Genomic DNA, 17,676 nt, shown 5'->3' with positions numbered 1-17,676 from the left:
CAGCCGGGTCCGGCGGTTTCCCGCCGGATTTCCCCCGGCTGGGGTAATCCTCCATGGCGGCGCTGCATGCAGCGCCGCCATGGGGATTCCGACCCCCTTCCCGCCATCCTGTTCCTGGTGGTAAAAGCTGCCAGGAACAGGATGGTGGGAACTTGTGTCGTGGGGCCCCTGGGGGCCCCACAAAGATTTTCACTGTCTGCTTTGCAGACAGTGAAAATCGCGACGGGTGCCACTGCACCCGTCGCACCCCTGCAAATCCGCCGGCTCCATTCGGAACCGGCTTCCTCTTTGCAGGGGCTTTCCCGCTGGGCCGGCGGGCGATCTCCTGGAGATCGCCCGCCGGCCCAGCGGGAAAGTTGAAATGACCCCCGCGGTCATTTGACTGCGGTGCGGTCTTTGGGCGGTTTCCGCCCGGCGGGCGGTGCCCGCCGCCCGCCGGGGTCGGAATGACCCCCATAGTCTTCTTCAGAGTCAAAGGCCTTTTGACAACTCACTGTCCAGTTAACCTTTTTGAGCAGTTCCTTGGAGGTCAGCTCTATGAGGAGGGCAGCAATGGTGCCATAATCCTTCACAAATCTCCTATAATACCCAGTTAAGCCAAGGAATGCCCTGACCTGTGTCTGGGTTGTGGGAGCTTCCCAATCCAGAATGGTCTGATTCTTGGGTTGGAGGGATTGGACTTGGACCCCACAAACCAGGTGGCCCAAGAAGACAAGAGTACCCTGCCCTATCTGATGAGGTGATCCTGCCAGGTGGAGCTATAAACAGCTATGTCATCTAGGTAAGCTGCACTAAAGGATCCCAGCCCAACAAGCACTTGGTTCACCAGCCTTTGGAAGGTGGCAGGTGCATTCTTTATTCCAAATGACTTAACAGTGAACTGAGAATGCCCACTTGGAGTGGAGAATGCTGACCTCTCTTTTGCTCCTGGGGCCAGGCTAATCTGCCAGTACCCTGAAGTTAAACCAAAAGTACTCGAACACCTGGCTGCCCCTAGTCTGTCAATGAGCTCATCAGCTCCTGGGATTGGATGTGTATAGGAAAGTGCCACTGTAAGCATGGTTACCCCCCACATTTTTCCTGATATTGATGCCAACCTTGATTGAAAGTGTGCTGGGATCCTGCTAAGCAGGCCCCAGCACCAGTGTTCTTTCCCAAAGTCTCTACCTTTGTGTTCACAATTGCCACTCACATGGCACACCGTTAAGTCCCTTGTAAAAGGTGACCATAGTACCAATGGTCCTGTAGCCAGGGAAGGTCCCCAATGGCTGCAGCATGTATTATGCCACCCACCCTGGGGGTCCCCTTACCAAGCACATGCACAATGCCTTTGCAGCGTGTGTACTGGTAGAAAGAAAAAAAGCAAAGTTGACATGGCACCCTTCTCAAGGTGCCATGCCTACAAACCACTTCCTGTGGCATAGGTAAGTCACCCCTCTAACAGCACTTACAGCCCTAAGGCAGGATGCACTATACCACAGGTGAGGGGCATAGCTGCATAGGCAATATGCCCCTACAGTGTCCAAGTCCATTCTTAGGCATTGTAAGTGCAGTGTAGCCATATTGATTATATGGTCTGGGAGTCTGTCATTACGGACTCTGCGGCTCCATAATGGCTTCACTGAATACTGGGAAGTTTGGTATCAAAACTCTCACCATAATATATCCACACCGATGCCAGTTTGGGATTTATTAACAGATGGACCCAGAAAGCATCTTAGCCCAACTGCTAGTGCAGGACTGACTGGTATGTGCCAGCCTGCCACTTTTAGACACGTTTCTGACCACATGGGGTGAGAGCCTTTGTGCTCTCTGTAGTCAGAAACAAAGCCTGTCCTTTGTGGAGTTGCTTCACAACTCCCCCCTGAACTGTAACACCTGGCTCAAGCCTCAGGTTACAGTGCCCCAGGGCACTCCAGGTAGTAGGGCTGCCTGCCCCTGGACAAGCCCCACTGTTGGCGGCAAGTCTGGTGGGAAAATTAGGGAAAACAGGGAGGAGTGACCACCCCAGCTAGGGCCACCCCTAAGGTGTCCAGTGCTGAGGTGAACCCCTCCCTGCAGAATCCTCCATTTTAGTTTGGAGGGCAGGGACCAATAGGGTTAGGTTTGTGTCCCCCTTCCCAAAGGGAGTGGACACAAGAAGGGTGTGGCCACCTTCAGGGACAGTTACCATTGGCTACTGCCCTCTGACTCTTGTAATGTCCCTAAATCCAGGTTTTAAGGGCCTTCCTGAACCCAGTTCACCAGATTCCTGGTGACCTAACAGGAAGAAGAAGGCCTGCATAGCTGAAACCCACAGCAGAGAAGAAGGAAGACGACAACTGATTTGGTCCCAGCCCTACCGGCCTGTCTCCTGCTTCAAAGAACCTGCAAAAAAACAGTGACGCATCCAGCAGGACCAGCAACCTCTGTCACGCTCCAGAGGACTGCCCTGCACACATAAGGAACAGGAACTGTCGTGAATAGCGGCGCTGTCCAAGAAGAAACAACAACTAAGGACTCCAGCCTCACCCTGAATGTGTGAGTTCTGACCACTCTGCACCCAGTGCTTAATTTGTAAATAATCACATGCCGGTGGCTACAGCTTTCCTTCGCAATGCGCGTCTGTTGCAGATCAATGTGGATAATAAAGCACCATTATTCTAAAGCCATCTAGGGCATTTTATATATGTCTGTGCAGCCACTTTTAACACCTTTAGCTCACTCAGACCTTAATTTTTCAATAATCATGTGCAGGTGCCTAAAGCTTTCCTTTCCAGCACGCAGCTGTTGCAGTTCAATGTGAATACCGAGGCACCATTATTCTAAAGCCATCTCAAGCATTTTTAATATATGTACGTCACTTTTAACCCCTTTAGCTTGAAGTGCTTAATTTATAATTGCAGTGTAATGCCAAAGGTGTGTTTCTGAAGAAGGTTTTTATTGGGCGTATTTAATAATTGTACATACTTTATTAATCTCTCCTTATTACAATTATGACCATCATTCTGGCCAATTTATCATCCTTATTAAACTATGACTGTTTGAACAGTCTTGATACGTTTGGGTGACCCTTTTAGTTTATTTCTCTTGCTCCTCTTCTGTGGCTGTCTTGTTGCGGGAACTGTGTTAGCAGCATCTCTGATGGAGGGTGGTGAAGGAGGTACTCCATTGGAATTAGCATGGCAGTTTTCAATTAGGATGCAAAATGGCAACATTTTCATGTTTTGCTGCAGACAGAGGACGAAGGTAAATGGGAGTGCTTTAGTTATATGCAGGGCCACTGGAATTATGTGGCAGGAAAAGTCCAAACTATAAGGCAGGGTTGACCAGTTTATGTGGCAAGATATGTCCAGCTATTAATTTACGACGCCAATAGCTCTGTCACAAGTCATCATGGTGAACGAATGCCCGGCTGGGGCAGGAGGGCAGGCTGAAGACGCAGTGGGCACCGCTCTGAACACTTCCACCCTACATAGCAGTCATTACTTTAGGGATTGCAAGAGTCTCTCAGTCTGCAGCCACATGCCATCTCAGGATCCCTCCCAGTCCCTCCCGCCAGACCCCCGTGTTCCGGAGCAAGCCAGGGGCAGCATGGGGTTTGCACCCCCTAGCTTCTGTGAGGTAGAACCTCTCGGCCATGGCAGGGCTCGGAGCCCGGGGGGCACCCCTGCTGAGGACCGCACTGGGCCCAATGCCAGCACTTTCATCTGGAAGTCCCGCACACTCCCCGTCAGGGCACTGGCCCCGGGGCTCTGCTTCTACCTGAGAACAGCTGGCCACAAGCCAGCCACCACTGGAGGGGCAATCATCGAGCCTTTCATTTCAGCAACAAACAAACCAAGCAACAACGATGGAGAAAGGCATCGACGCCCCAAGCACTCTGACGAAGCCAACATTTTTAGGATGACCATAGCAGCGCGCAAGCGCTGCTTTTTGACCTTTTGTAATGTATTCTGTGGGCTTTAACCACGCCCACCTCGTGCCCATCACTTTCATTCTTTCCTGGGACTGCCTTTCAAAAATCCCTTGATGTGGCTGATAAGTGCTTTACGTTTGTCCCTCCTTGAGGATGTTTTGTTATTGCCTTAGAGACTGACCCCGTTACATGGATTATTGCACAATCGACCAGATAGCTTCGTGTTGGTGCACTATTTTTTCTTTTTCCTCACCGCTTCGCTCATGGTGGTATGTTGTTTATTCGTCTTCTTTGGTTTTGGGCATCTTGCTGTTTCTTTGTGATGTCTGCGGGGTCTTTTTTATTTATTTATTTTTTTGCATTTTTATATAGCGCAAGCTCAATACAAAGGTAGTGCAGCACTTTACATGAGCATCGATTACATTACACAAGAACACATTCATTTCTGGTAGCAAGGGGAGATTAAGCAATTTGCCCAGGATCACAGGATGTTGTACTGGCGCCGAGACTCGACCCATGTTCCCCAGCTCTAAAGTCGGCAACTCTATCCCTTACACCACATCCTCGCCCCTAGGGTTCTTTACTTCGTCTGGTGTGTGTTGGGGCAGTCTGGGAATAACTTTTTTTTGTTTATAGCGCTTGGTAATAAATGTTCTGCCATTTTCATACCACTGCAGGGCAGATGTGATTCTTAACAAAATCGCTATCATTCATTTGCATTGACCTTGCAGAGATGAAGAAGTGAAAAAGTTATGTCAGGATTGTAACCAGTGACATTGTTGTTCTGTCAAGACCTCTGCAGTGGGTGCATTAACCAACTGACTTGAATAGAGCTTAACACTATGCAACAGCACGTGCTCTTCATAACCTCCGGAGAGTCACCAACCAAGCACATAGGCCTGAAGATGGTGAAGGTGTTGTCTCCAAAATGGTAGAAAAGGGGTTGTGACTCCAGACCCAAGCACTTCACGGCTTCAAGCTTGATAGCAAAAAACAGCTAGTCTTTGAATGTAAATTGGGCTTCTTCAAATAGAGTTGATTTAGCATGAACTCAATAGAAAGGTATTGTAGCGCTTTACATGGCCACTGGTTACATTACACAAGAACACATTCATTTTTGGTAGAAAGGGGAGATTAAGGCCCTGATTACGACCCTGGTGGTCTTCTGACCGCCAGGGCCGCACTGGAGGTCTGACTGCCTCCAAGGAAGTGGTCTGACCACTTTGGCGGTGGTCAGACCGCTGCATTATGACCGTGGTGTTTCAGCCCCAGTCGGACCGCCAGCACCGCCAGTTTCCCTTCACTGGAGGGACTGGTGGTGCTGGTGGTCCTAATCCGCCAGAGCAGCACTGCAAGCAGCGCTGCCCTAGGGATTAAGACCCCCTCTCTCTGGCAGCTTTTATGGCAGTTGCACCGCCATGTAAAAGCTGGCGGAGACGGGATGCAGGGGCTCCATGGGGGCCCCTGCACTGTCCATGCACATGGCATGGGCAGTGCAGGGTCTCCCATGGACAGCCCTGTTGTGCTTTGTACTGTCTGCTATGCAGACAGTGAAAAGCACAATGGGTGCTGTTGCACCCTACAAACCGCAACATTGCTGCAGGCTCAATTATGAGCCTGTGTCAACGTTGTGGGCTGTTCCCCACTGGCCAAGCAGGCAGAAACAACCTCTCCACCCGCTGACGCAGCAGGGAACTTATAATGGTGCCCACGGAAAGGCAGCCGTGCTGGTGGCTACCTGACCGCAGGAGTTTGGCAGGAGGGCCTTTCCGCCTGCCAAACTCAAAATGACCCCCTAAGTGACTTGCCCAGAATCACAGGATGTTGAACTGGTCACAAGACTCAAACCATGTTCCCGGCAGCTCTGACCCATAACCCACATCCTCTCCCCTAGATTTCTTTGTCCGGTGCATGTTGGGACAGTCTGGAAATAACTCTTTTTTTAGTATAGCGCTTGGTAATACAGGTTCTGCCCTTTCATAGAGCTGCAAAGCGGGTGCCATTTTTAACAAAATCGCTATAATTCATTTGCAGTTAAGCTGCCTCTTCTGTTATTGTCTTTGTATCTAGTCAATGTTTTTAAAAGTTAGACTGGTATTGCCAAAGTAGAGGATTTATTCCTTTAAAAGTTTTACACACAGAAATATATGGCTGCCCCCTTTTCTTTGCTCCTAACTCTTTTTACCCCTCATTCTCCGAGTTAAATGCAACAAAAATGCCACATTGTGCTGTGGCTTGTTTGGTGCTATAAAAGTTTAGGTAAACACATTAGAAAGGGTTGCATCGCTAGGGTATCAGAGCCAGTCTGTGGGAATGAGGCAAGAACACTCCCAAGATGGCAGCCTTGTTGTGTCCTCTTTCCTGCAGCGACAGGCCTGGGAAGGTTGCTGTGGCTCCTCACACACACCCACTCCACTCCAAACCAAAACATATAGGTAAAAGTCATTGTCATTTACAATGCCAATATCTCTAACTCTCACATATGCCATACCCATTGCTTTGCAAATTGTTTATGATTTATTTCACCATGTTTTGCAGTCGATTTGTTTCATTTGCTTGAATGCCTAGATTCTTTTTTATTTTTTCCCACCCATACTTTTGTCATTTCTGTTAATCACATTTAAAAATAATTCTTTTACAACATTTTGTATGGTATTGAATATTTATCGAGATATTTTTAAATTTTGTATATTCATGTTTATGGTGTGAACTCACCAAAATAAAGCTAATGAGAATGATTTGCAAACCAGATGCTCGTACTTGCATAGGGTTTACTGTATCCAAGTTTTCATAGAAGGCATAGTGTACAAGTCTGAAATTAATCAAGCTCTGATGTTAGATGGAACCCAAAGGCTGTAGACTTTTTATGTTGTGAACACGATGACTTTGGTGATTGTATTGTATTTTTAGCATTTATGAAGCAAAAGAATGTGTTTAGCTGAAGAATGTTATCTAGATTTTATACTTTTAAATTAATGCATATATGTTGTATTTACTTACGTTGATGGTTCAATGAGCCCGAGCAAAAAATAAAGGAAAGGCTGTCGGCTCCCACAGGGGTTGTGATGGACAATAATACAAACTCTGTGCAGTGCAAATAGGAACAACACCCTACTAAGTTCATGCCTTCAGATTTTATTGCTTATTTGAAGTTCAATCATATGTTTAATCAATTACAGAACAACAAGCATGGCATTCTCCCCTTCCTCTGAAACAGTAACTCAGTGTACAAGGCGAGATTATACAGAGAAGGGAGCCAGAAGGGAGGGCAACACCAACAGCTGTTTTTAAATCTAGCTGCTTGTGACTTTGTGTGGCTCTGCAGACTCTCCTAACAGCCCTGATGACGAGCAGATGTCCCCACTGCCTCGCGAGCTAGAAGTCATTGTCAGATATGGGCCGTGTAAAGATGTCTTCAGAAGACCAGGGATAGATCTTATCCTGTCACAAGTATTCTGCAATGTACAAGGAGTTACTGAATGCTTTGTGCTCTCAAGGCTGTCTAATATGAGTAAAGGGGGTATTATCAGCAAGATGCAGGGGTGTAAGCGAAGCACATCCTTCCCTCATCCGAAGGGTTCTTCTTTCAGTGGTCTCTGGAAAGGTTTCGTGATGCTGGTCAGAGAAGAACCAGGTCTGTCTGGTGCGTCCAAGCGTAAGCGGCTGAGCAGGCATTAGGCCTCGACAGACCTCGTCCGTGGGAGGTGGAGAGTTAGAGAACTGTAAAGATATAGACAATCAAGCTAACAATCCTCCATTGTAACAATTAAGCACTTTTCACTCTTACAATATATATATGTACTGGAGGTTCTAAAAAACACATTGCTACACCGAGAAAACTGTAGAGCAGGATGGATCAAGCAATATTATACACTGAATCAAGCAACATTATACACTGAATGCAACCTTGGTGTCAATCATTCGCATGTAGAGAAACAAGTGAGATGCCTCTAGAAGGCACAAAGCTGTCTCAAAAGTATGTCCCAGATCCAAGTCAGTGTTGGTCTTCAGTAAAGAAGAGTGTTCACTGGACCACAGTGCCCACCTGTGCATCCTTTTGAGCCCAAGAAAAATATGAGGAGTCCCTGGAGAGGGAAGGATCAGGGAGACCAAACCTACTGACATTCTTTCAGTCACCACCTACTGGAAATATGTTTACACACTCTGCACTCTCTTGAAATGCACTTATTCTTGGTAAAAACCACAGCAGAGATGTACATTACCACCCCTCTCACTCATCACCCTCACTCACAAGAACCACGATGAGAAAGAGTAGGTAGGACTTGTGTGATGGAGATTACTGCTATTTATTTATGAACTACAGCTTTTTATGTAGACCGCTCTAATTAAAATCGGTGTCAGTGCGCTTTACACAAGGAGCAGAGACTATGAATCCAGCTGAGGCTCCTCTAAGGCAGAGCAGCGTCGCCCCACTGCTCTGAGCAAAAATACCATTATAATAACACAATGGTATTATTTTATTTTTCAGTGCAAAGTCAGGTTAGGGCGGGACAGGGCTGGGCTGTGTCACAGGAAGGAGTTGTATGTGCACCATAAGCGCGCATGACGATTTGCCTGAGAATGTGCACAGGCTCCCACTCCCTGTCTGAGCGCCAAACCAGGCCGCTCAGACCGATCACGATGCTGCTGTCGTGCTGGTGACAGCAGCGTTGTGATTGGCTTAGGTGAGTCTGGGAGTCTCTGCGCGTCTGTGCTGCCGGGAGTCAGGAAGAGAAGAGGATGGAGGAGAGACGGCAGCCGTACACAGGTAAGTGTTCTTTCTTTTCACCCCCCCGCCTTGCCACCCCCATTCTGCCACTGTACGCATCTGGATCTCTGTTGTAGTGGAAAAAGGATCTCTTTACAATAATGTGGGAGGGAAATATGTTAGGACTTATTTTGAATTCAGCATCAAGAGAAGAGCAGAAACACCCAGGATGAATGGGTGTTACGCTGGAGGGGCGGAAATGGGCGCAAAATCAACTGGAGGGCAAAGAAAGGAGAAAAGGAAAGAGTCAAGTGATCTTGGATTGTAGGGCAAGATAGAGTTTGAACAGGTAGGTGTTTAGTTGTTGATGGATTTTGAAAACTTCAGAGACCTCAGAAGTCTTGAAAGAGAAGCAGAAAACTGGAGCTGCACCAAAAACGTGGGTGGCAGTTATTTAAATCAAATGTACTTCCTTTTCTTATACTTTGCCATAAGGAGAATCCTCAGTTAACGTGGATAGGAAAAAGTGAAATTGTTTATTGACCTTTATATTAAATTAGTAAAAATATGTTTATGTTCAATTATAATGTGAAGTATATATAATTTTTTTAATATAGAGCAGAAAAAGGCACCACACTATCAATTTTTTATAAGGTCTTAAATTAAGTATTTAAATATATAATTAAATACAAATATTTTCCTCAAGTTTACTTTAAAACTATCTCAATTAAGCTAAAAAAAAATAATTTCTTAGAAAACAAAATTTAATAAAAGTGATGTATAGAATTATTTCTGTCATTTATCTTTTAGTAAAAGAAATGTTACATTAATTTATAAATGTAAAAAAGGTTGTTAAAATATTTTATGATTAAATAATTACTGTTTTATTTTTAGGTTGTTTAACACTAAAATATCTCTATTCATATTTTGAACTGTTTTAAATTATTTATTTTAATTTAAATTATTTCCTATTGGATGTTATTTTAGTACCCAACCTCTATTGCTTTCTATGGGAGGATGCTGCAATACCAGTGGTTGGGCATGTGTGGTTCTGGACTTACTACCAGGTCTTTTTGGCAGTAGGAACTCACACGTGTACACTTCACTTCCCTCATTGTTTCCAAGACGGAAGAAGTGTGAGACTACACTTTTGAATCATATATATTTGGCTTTCTGAATAACTTAAAGTAGTATTTATATTTGAATTTTCTGAATAACTAGAAGGAGTAAATTTACTCAAAAGGGTAAGAATACATTACACATGTAAAATACTCGTGTAAGTTACCTTTGTGAATAGTCCCCATTGTGAGATCATAAGCATTGCATTTGGTGTGTGAGTTATGGTTTGCATGCGTGTTGTGGATTATGTATTACATTTGTGCACAGAGGGTTTCACTGACCTACGCCCAACCACTGCGGGATGCAGTGCTCACTGAACACAGCCTTTGGCTGTGCACATGGGGGTTGGCTGCAGAGCATGACCTCTGGACTGGCCTTGTTTTATGACATTTTAAGTGGGGTTTGTGAATCCAGTTGTATGGTTTGCAAGCCCATGGCAGGCTTCACAGCTAGGGACTACCACTCCAGGGCAATCTACATGGGCTTGTGCTGGACCTTCCATTAGGTACTAGGTCCTTGTTTCAGGTCTACAAACCCTGCAGAAGGTACTCAACAGATGTTCATACTGCTGCCCTACAGTGTATTTATGTGTTTATTTATATCATGAAAATAACTCAGTTAGAAATCAGTTCTGGTTCATTGAACACAAAACTGGAAGAGCCCTGCATTTGCTAGTTACGGTGTGCAATACAATATGTACCCCAATTCATATTAGTGAATGAAACTTTAATCACCCCCACGTACCCTTGCCTCTGTTAGACAGATCAGCAGCTCAGAATTTCAATTAACCAACAGGAAGCTCATCCTCCTAAACATTTACCAAATTTGAGTGGGTTCTTCAAACACTAACAAATGTAATAGCAAATTATTATTTTGCCATCCCTCCCCGCTGAAGGTCTTTCCTCTTACTCCCATCACGGGCCAGCAAGAAAGTGAGAGAATCAGAAGTAGGCTAGACACACCAAGTCACTGCCACATTTAGTGTCAATCCATGAGACAGGGCCAAAGATACTAGTAAATGAAAACATTGCTGACTCCCTTCCTTTTACTATACTGTCATTAGATCTGCACAAAACCCGACACACCGGTCCTGGTGCTTCTCGCTGACTGCTTGCCACCTTTGATGCAGATTCATCAAACAGCTCCAAAGTAAACAGCAAATCAAAACTTTAGTGACAGTATTTAACTCTTCCCCTCCCTTTGATGAGGTGACATTTCAAAGTAGTGGGCGTAATCCTTGGTTCAGATTCTAGTGAGCGACCATGACTGCTTCCCAGAGGGTGTGGGGTGTTTGCTCACACTCAGTGGCATTCAGTCTTACTCTATCACTCATTCCCCCTCAGCTTCATTCATTCATTCACGTACTCTCATTCGCACTTTCACTTACTTTTACCTACTCTGACTGAGCCTGTCCCAGTGACTCGCCTAGTCTCACTCTATCTCACCTAATCTCACTCAGTCTTGTTCATTTTCACTCATTCTGATTCATTCATGCTCACTCAGTCGCACTAAGTCCAACTCATTTTCACTCATTATGACTCACTCAATCTCACCCTAACTCACTCAGACTCACTGAGTCTAACTCATTCTGACTCATTCTGGCTCAATCTCACTCAGTCTCATTTATTGTCACTCAGTCTCAATCATTCTCACTTATTAAATCTCACTCAGTCCTACTCAGGGTCACTCATTCTGATTTACTCATTCACTGATTCCCACTTTAACTCAATTAGGCTAACCCAGTCTCACTGTGAGTTACTCATTCTTGCTTAGTCTCACTCAGTTTGACACAGATTTGCACATTGTGATTCAGTCAATCTCACTCTTACTCGCTCAGACTCACTCATTCTCACTCAGTCTCACTCTGGCACACTCAGGCTCACTTAGTCACTCATTCTAACTCTTTGTTAGTCTCACTCACTGACTCATCCACTCTTACTCAGTCTCATTCTCAGTCTCACTCATTATCACTCGCTTTGACACTCACTGTCATTCTCCCTCACTCTCATCCATCATCACTTTTACTCACTCCTCTGTCTCTCATTCCCACTCACTCTCGGCCTCATTACGAGGCTGGCGGTCCTAGGACCGGCAGCCTAGAGGTGATGGTTGGACCACTGTTGCAGTGGTGGTCCGAAAACCACATTACAAGTTAAGCGGGCAGACCTGCCTAAAGACCGCCATCCCCACCAGGATCACAGATCCCGACGGGGTGATGGCGGTCTTGGTTGTAGTCAGCCAGGGCAGTGCTGAACTCAGTGCCACCTGGCTGATTACAACCTTCTTCTCTGCCATCCTTTTCATGGTGGGGACTTTGCCATGAAAAGGATGGCCGAGAACAAGGGCCGAGGGCCACAGGGAGGCCCATGCCCATGGCATGGGTAGTGCAGGGGCCCCGTTGCCCAGCATTGTCAGAATGTGCACTGTCTGCTTTGCAGACATGGAGCATTCCGAGGGTGCTGGTCAGCCCCCTCTGTGCTACGAGACAGCACTGGGCTCCTTTAAGGGAGCCGAGTGCTATCTCATAGCATTGTTCCTGCTGGTCTGACCGGCAGGAATGCTCGATTTCAAGGTTTCCGCCAATCAGACTGGCAAAAACCTCGTAATAGGGCGGGGGCACCCTGGTGGTGGCGTCCTCCCTGCGAGCTTGTTGGTCCCCTGGTGGGACCTCCAAACTCCTAATGAGGCCATCTGACTCACTTCTTCACTGACACGCTCTCAGTCACACAGTCACACAGACACACAGACATGTTCGCACATACATACACTCTCTCACAGAAGCACACGCTCGCATAAACACAAGGCTTTTAAAAGTTTTCTTTGTACTTTCCCTGTTGCCTGTGTAGGTTTGGAGTCCTTCTGCTTCTTTCTGCTATCAGGGCAGGAGCATGAAACTGAAACCATGATCGTGCACAGTCACAGATCTGAGATTTCAGTCTCTGTACTTTCACTCCACTGTTTTCCAACCAATGGGAATGGGTGAGATGACTGGCTGATTGGCATAGAGCCATGGGCACCACAGGGCTTCAGCACCCATGCCTACCTTTAGATGCGGCTTTTTAGCAGGGCATGGGGAGGTTAGGCGCTGAGGTGTGCCAGGGCCCTGAGGGCAGGCCGGGGGGGTTGTTTCGCCAGCTCCTGGATTATCTCTCTGATGCCTGGTGCTGGTATCTGACTGTGCCTGCAGCATCCATCACACACTCTCACTGGCTGCCTCAGGCTCTTGATTGATGGAATGTTTTCACCAAGAGTAAATATAATGCTATTATTCAATTCTGGTGTAATACAAACAGGCCAGAACACAACGAGGGTGTGACCCTGGAACGGTAAAGTGGGAGCCACCACTGTGACACATGACACACCAGTAGAAAAGCATTCCCGCAGGCACCTGCCAGATTGTGTGCAGATGTGTCACACAGTGCCAGGTTTACTAGAGAATCAGCACTTGTTAGCCCCCCTATTTTTTACCTGCCATCCCACCTCGGTGGAGCTGCACAAAGTTGAAAATACAAAGAGTAAGCGCCACAAACTAAGTGTGTATGAAATGTCATGCATGACAACTGGTGCCAAAGCTAAAAGCAAATCAACAAATGATTCTTCAACTGACAAGACATAAAGAAGATATACAAAGTGTGACCCCTTTCAGGCCTATTCTGCACCTCTTTAAGACACAACAGCTCCAAAGGAACTGAGCAGATTTGGATCTAATCAACAAAAGCACACTTTCTGAGTAAAGTTCGCCGTCCCTGCTAAGACTGGTGTAAATCTGTTTGGTGGCTTTTGCTCTAGGTGCGGGCAAAACTTCTCGTAGGAGCTAAAATGGGAAATACATTTTTTTCCCCTTTTTGACTGTTTTCCCTCTGCATGGAATTGCATGACGGGATCTTATTTGACTGCGCTAAGAGTGGCAGATTTGGTGCAGATCCGTTGATGTAACACAAATTTATAGGTGAATCAATCAATGGCAAACATGACTGAACCATAATTAAATATTATTGATTACCACAAAACACCAGAAAGGTGTAACAGAAGATTTGCACTGTTTTACACCTGGATCTGGTGTGTGGGTTTGTGTGATGGGTGTGCTGTGTCTCTGTGTGTTATCTGCTGCACTGTCTGTGGATGTGCAATGCTGCACGTGGTCTGTGTGTGGAAGAAGCTTGCTCTGCTGCTACCAGAGGCATCCCTGTTGTGGGTGTGTGAACATCCCTGTTGCTACTTGTTCTGTCCCATTATGTGTGGATTACGCTCGAGCTGCTGCTGCCAACTCTGGCCCATTTCTGTGTGTGAAAGAAGCTGGCACTGCTGCTGCCAAGTCCGAGCTTTTCTGTGTGTGAAAGAATCTGGCACTGCTGCTGCCAAGTCCGAGCTTTTCTGTGTGTAAAGGGAGCTCGCACTGCTGCTGCCAAGCCTGACCTTTTCTGTGTGTAAAGGAAGCTCGCACTGCTGCTGCCAAGTCCGAGTTTTTCTGTGTGTGAAGGAAGCTCGCTCTACTGCTGCCAAGTCTGACTTTTTCTGTGTGTAAAGGGAGCTCGCACTGCTGCTGCCAAGTCAGAGCGTTTCTGTGTGTGAAAGAAGCTTGCACTGCTGCTGCCAAGCCTGAGCGTTTCTGTGTGTAAAGGAAGCTCGCACTGCTGCTGCCAAGTCAGAGCGTTTCTGTGTGTAAAGGAAGCTCGCACTGCTGCTGCCACGTCTGAGATTTTCTGTGTGTAAAGGAAGCTCGCACTGCTGCTGCCAAGCCTGACCTTTTCTGTGTGTAAAGGGAGCTCGCACTGCTGCTGCCAAGCCTGACTTTTTCTGTGTGTAAAGGGAGCTCGCACTGCTGCTGCCAAGCCTGACCTTTTCTGTGTGTAAAGGAAGCTCGCATTGCTGCTGCCAAGCCTGACCTTTTCTGTGTGTAAAGGAAGCTCGCACTGCTGCTGCCAAGCCTGAGCGTTTCTGTGTGTAAAGGAAGCTCGCACTGCTGCTGCCAAGCCTGAGCGTTTTTGTGTGTAAAGGAAGCTCGCACTGCTGCTGCCAAGCCTGAGCTTTTCTGTGTGTAAAGGAAGCTCGCACTGCTGCTGCCAAGCCTGAGCGTTTCTGTGTGTAAAGGAAGCTTGCACTGCTGATGCACTAACAATCTCCCTTTTTTTGCATCTCAATAAAGTTTGAGGGAACCTTTTTTACTAAAAAGGACCCAAACCCATGGCTACTGCATGTCATGTATAGACGTTTAATATACATAGAGATATTTCACCAGAACCATAGCACCAGGGGTTAAATCTATAAATCAGACTTGAGTGAGCCTCCTAGGAGCTCATTCGTTTTCCCTAAGAAGTAAAAGTTTGAATCAGTTTATTCTCAAAGAGGGTTAGGCTGTACCATGATAACAACATGGACTGTGACCTTTGCCCTGCAGCCCTACAGGTGTGAATGTATGTTCAGTATCAGACTTATTGTAAGAAACTCTCCTGTGTTGTTGGTGCTCTGAGACCCAAAGCAGCCTGAAGGAAGGGGGCCCCCCTCCATGTGAAATGATGGGCGTTGCCAAGGAGACCCGTGCATTGACGTCATACCTGCATCAAGGCACAGAATGGTGCACAGGTTCCTACAGCATTTCTGGGTACCACCGCAGCTTTCATCTCCATTGCACCTCACGTCGAAGCTCAATAGATCGCACACTCCTGCGAAAGGACAGCTCCCGGGTTTGTCTGTAATAACAAGATGAAAGAACGAGTCAGCCTGCTGGCCTCATTACTCAGATCCAACCCCCTATTACAATGGAGAGGACACTTGAGCACAGACCTTTGTGCTGAGCTGGACATCATCCAGTTCACCAAAACCATCCCAGTGCACACCTAGCCGTGAGGAAGCGTCAAGGCGCACACAGCCCCCTCCCAAGGAAGCTTGCACTCCCTCACTAATGTACTAACGCTCTACTATTGATAAAACAGTCGTTTTCACCTAGTTCACGTAGCACATCTAGAATGTTGCTGGTGCTGTGGGGTGCTTTATACTGGAACCGCTCTCCACCTAAACGTGGGAACTACCCAGAGTTCATGCATCACTCTAAGCCTGAAAGAACATTGTTTTGATAGATTGAGATATTATATATATATATTTAGCCTAGTGGTAGCAAGTTATAGTTAGGATTCCCAGAAATAGGAATTCCTCTGATTTTTTATTAGAAATAACTTAGCCTCAGGGTCTCTTTCGACACCAGTCTTTACAGTTCTCTCCCAATCTTAGTGCTCATTGTTACTGCTTCCATCTCTCCTTAAAGCTCTCTCCCACTGTTAGAGCTCAGCGTCCCTTCTACCCCTCACCCCACTCATTAGAGCTCCTACTGTTAAATCTCATAGATTCTTCTTCCATCAGTCTTTGAAACTCTCTCCCACTGTCAGAGCTCATTGTTTCTTCCCCCATCAGCCATTAGAGTTCATTCCTTCTACTACAGCTTATAAGGGGCGAAGACCCCTTATATTTGAAGCTCTGTCTCCACCTCTTTAGTTCCCTAACCTGTACCACTCACCTGCTTATATTGAACTCTTTGCTGACTGACAGCTAGTCTAGAGGCTTTGTTTACAAGGCGTGGACCCATCACCGTCTGTCGGGTGCAGCAAAGTGGAGGCTGAATCCATCCACCTTCAGATACACTCCACCACTGTCTCCCAAACCTCTAGGCACTGCTTCTAGATGTGTCTATGTCTTAGAGTTAAGATTCTCCACCCATGGTATCATCATGCTGCCCTCTAACAGAACACACACAGCCCCACTCCATGGGCAGAGGTGCCAGGACAAGTGAGCACTGAGTGCACAGAGACACAGCAATTAGTGGTTTGGAATGGGTGAAGACATTACATCTCTGCAAGGGGAAAAGACAGGCAAAGACCAGCATGAAGGCTGAGTGAGGAGTACACATTAGACAGAAAGAGGTGTCTCTGCTTTAGGGCGATTGAAGGGGCAGCCCAGGAAGTCTGCTTTCAGCTGGAAGGGGTCGTTGGTGGGTGGTGCTGAGAGGAGAGTGAAGAGGGATAGACAGTGCATGCAGAAGTCTGAGGACAAGGAGACGAGGCAGCAGCGATGGGGCTGTGGTGTGTGAAGAGAAGGGCAGATTGTAGAGAAGGCACACTGAGGAGTGAGCCTGTACTCACCAGCTGCACATATCTGGAACACAGGGCCCAGCAGAAGTGCCAGGACAAGGAGGTAACAGCCGGCTGTCTTCATCTTGGCAGTCAAAGATGATTCTGAACTCCAGGTGATGGAGGCGACCAGATTTATAGGTCTTTACCTGTTTGTTTTGCAACACTGATGAATGCTGGGAAGTTGGATGAATCTGTCGTATGAATCAGCCCTTGTTGCCTCTTCCAATTACTACGTGTCCAATGAGCCGCCACCCCCGTCCTTGTCTGCTGAAGACGGATGTACTTGTGTTTGATATCCTGAAAGGTGTGCCAACCTTTCCAACACATAACAGGGCACAGCATTATATGTCCATGATTGGTGCATGGACACAGTTACCTTGAAATGTATTGTAATTGCAATTGTATTTATATAGAGCTTACTACCCCTGACGAGGCGTCAAAGCACTTTTCGGCAAGTAGCACACTAACTACTCCAGAACCGAAAAAGATTAGTGGTGGATTAGTATAGGGAAATGTGAGTTAATTTGAGCAGTGGACATGTGAGTCTGTTAGTCGGATTGAATAGAATCTGCACCTCCACAGCACAACTGTGGTTTGAAGATCAGGATGGGTAACAGTTCCTGTTGGGTAAACCCCTGTTGATAATGTTTGTGCAAGTTTAGTAACGTTTAGGAAATACCAAATTAAGTGCTTCATGTTCTCCAAGTAATGGAGTAGCCAGAACAATAAAATACCTCCCACTTTGTATGGCACTAAATGATGGAGCCAGTTGAGCTATCATGACCTTTCTTTTGGAAGTCAGTGAGAACTGTTCCTCTGATGAAAAT

At 46.5% G+C, this 17,676-nt stretch overlaps 1 long non-coding RNA gene across 1 annotated transcript; it reads right to left on the bottom strand.

Annotated features, from left to right (window-relative positions):
• Positions 1-7,013: 7,013 nt before the first annotated feature.
• LOC138295208 (uncharacterized) lies at positions 7,014-16,986 on the bottom strand. Its single transcript, XR_011203533.1, has 3 exons — positions 16,859-16,986; positions 15,281-15,415; positions 7,014-7,618 (listed from the first exon to the last, which is right to left on the bottom strand). It is a non-coding gene; the product is annotated as an uncharacterized lncRNA (long non-coding RNA).
• Between the last annotated feature and the right edge of the window lie 690 nt (positions 16,987-17,676).

Source organism: Pleurodeles waltl, chromosome 5, assembly GCF_031143425.1.
Source record: "Pleurodeles waltl isolate 20211129_DDA chromosome 5, aPleWal1.hap1.20221129, whole genome shotgun sequence".
NCBI classification, from domain to species: Eukaryota; Metazoa; Chordata; class Amphibia; order Caudata; family Salamandridae; genus Pleurodeles; species Pleurodeles waltl.
This window is presented reverse-complemented; position numbering and strand designations above follow the sequence as displayed.